Here is a 2711-nt window from a genome sequence, read left to right as displayed (position 1 = left end):
GAGGTGGCTTAACCTGCAATATGAGGGTTCCCACCGTTCTCATTAGAGTAACCTGTTATATAAGGGTCACTCATAGTTGTCTTTACCAGTGGCGCGGTATTGACACCCTTTCAGTCAGGGCAGAGATTAATATATAGGGAATGTTGATTAAATAACTACTTCCCATAGTTTCAGTTACTAATTTTAGGATTGTCAGATACAGTTACCCAGTCTCAGTAAAAGAACAAAGATAGTTCTTCAAATTTTAGGACTGTCAGATACAGTCACCCAGTCTCTGCAAAAGAACTCACATAGTTCTTCAGATTCCAGGACTGTCAGATACAGTCCACTCAGATATATTATGGAGCTCAGATAGTTCCATCAAATTCAGGATTGTCAGATACAGTCACCCATGTTTTCAGTTATATCAGCCATATTAGCTATTAGTACACACATGTTATCAGTACTCAAATTCAAGACTGTCAGATACAGTCAATCAGACTAGTTCTTCATAATTAGAACTATTAGAAACAGTCATTCATGTATAAGTAATATATATTATCAGTCCCTCAGTATTTGGTAATATAGTATCAATTCCTCACTATTCAGTGACTCAGTTCTTAGTGTCAGTAAAATCTTGTTGTCAGTATTCAGACTTAGTAGTCAGTATCACCACGAGTTTAGTTACAGTTACTTATGCATGCATGTAGTCTCACGTTCATATCAGTCAGCATTGTTCATGCAAATAACCCTTTGCATTTAGCTTACCTCACTCGTATACTCAGTATATTCAGTCGAACTAACATATTTGTTCTATAGTGTTTTATTTTACGCCATAGATTTAGTGGCATGAGTTTCAGAGAAGCAGTAGCATTGCAGATTTCAGCAGTCAGAATTAGCAGTGAGTCATCACTCTCCGAGGACATGATTACTACTTAATTACTTCAGTATTTTAGTTTGGCTTTCAATAGTTAGTTGGAGACATGTTCCTTCCACTCCCTACTTCAGACAATTAGAGGCTTTCAAACTAGATTACAGACTAGCAGACTTCAGTATTTTAGTTTTATTTTGGTATTGTGATACCACTTTATTCAGACATTGTTATTATTCAGATTATGTTCAGTATTGAACCTTATGGCCTTTCAGTTCATGTTTCCGCATTTATATACATATATTATGCAGTGTACAGGTACAAATATCTATCATGGATTATCTTGTGGTCCTTCGGGGTCATGAGCACCATGTAGCATTCCAGGTACCAGATTCGAGGCGTTACAATAATGGAGACTTAATGCATTCAGAAGGATCAATCATGGAAGATTCAGATAACATGTTAGCAGAAACAAAAGCCATTCAACAAGCAGTACAACATTGTAGTCAGTCAAGACAAGAAAAGTTATCATACAGACTGATTTACTGGCTATGCAGAAGTTATTAACTCAATAATGGGAAGTACCATGGATGCTAACAGATACAGTGAATAGGGTAAGGATACTATTACAGTACAAGCAAGTATAATTTACTCATATATACAGGAAGGTAACCATGAGGCTGATTATTTATCCAACTTAGCATTTGAAAAGAAGCACTTCATAATTTCAGATTTCAACCAGTTACTCTGTGCAGGAAGAAAGTTACTGAACACTGACAAGCTACAATATCCATACTTGAGATTAAAAGTAGCAACATGCTAATAGATCTGGAAAGGATACAATAAGTGTGTTCACTAACATTTTATCTACAAACGGAGCTGAACAAAAAAGTGGAAATACTATGTCTATTTACATCAGCCAACATGGAGGGAACCTCAGTAGATCAGGGGTCACCATGTCAGAGAGAATGCAAGCAGCTGAATGTAGATTTTTTCGTCAACTATCAGCGAGTCCGAGTTTTTGATTTCCATCACAGCTACAAATACAAGTGGGTATATAAGAGTCAGACTAGATCTGACGTAAATAGAAGTACAGATGAACAGGTCAAGAGACTTACAAGAGGAAAGGAATGAGTTTCAATAGACGAGACCCTCCTTTTAGCACCAAAAAACATAGGTAGAATACTGAAGATTTTACCTGAAGAAAGCAAAGGTTAGATTCGGATGTGTACAAGAAGAAATGAAGATATTTGCTTACTTATACAAGCTTGAAGCAACCAAAATAAGAAACAAAGGAATGGTACTGGTCACCCAAAGCTGAACAAGAAAAAATCAAAGGTAAAGGAAGATAGCTATGGAGAAAGAGGCGATGAAAGGGAAAGACCAGATGGGATGATTAATTTAGAAACCCTACTATTTCTTAAATGGGTAAAGTGGGGCGGATCAATAATGTGGGCCGGGTTTTATTTATTTGGTCATTTTTGGGCCACATATATTTTTAAGATTCACAATGTCTATTCATGTATTTAAACTCTTTGTAAGTTGATTAATAAAAAGCAAAATTAAACCAAAAAAAAAGATTTCATCCATTTTAACTTCTAAAACTATCCAAAACTCGAATACAAGTCTTTAATATTATATTTTAGTCCCCCACCTACTCCAACAAATATTTATATTTCCCCTACATTTTTCAGATTTTTATTTTTAATTAAAAAATTAGCCATCAAAAGAGCTTTTGTTTTTCACCTACTTTTTCTGATTCCGATGACTTGTTCGGTGAAATCTTCCTCATCATAACTAAAAATCTCCAATCTTGCTCATTTCCTCTATTGTTATTCTTTTTTTAAAAAACAATTCAAAA

At 35.2% G+C, this 2711-nt stretch overlaps 1 long non-coding RNA gene across 1 annotated transcript; it reads right to left on the bottom strand.

Moving 5' to 3' along the window:
- Nucleotides 1–1646: 1646 nt before the first annotated feature.
- Nucleotides 1647–2459, bottom strand: LOC107853797. Its single transcript, XR_001669867.2, has 2 exons — nt 1969–2459; nt 1647–1887 (listed from the first exon to the last, which is right to left on the bottom strand). It is a non-coding gene; the product is annotated as an uncharacterized LOC107853797 (long non-coding RNA).
- Nucleotides 2460–2711: the final 252 nt, after the last annotated feature.

Source organism: Capsicum annuum, chromosome 2 (assembly GCF_002878395.1).
Source record: "Capsicum annuum cultivar UCD-10X-F1 chromosome 2, UCD10Xv1.1, whole genome shotgun sequence".
NCBI lineage: Eukaryota > Viridiplantae > Streptophyta > Magnoliopsida > Solanales > Solanaceae > Capsicum > Capsicum annuum.
This window is presented reverse-complemented; position numbering and strand designations above follow the sequence as displayed.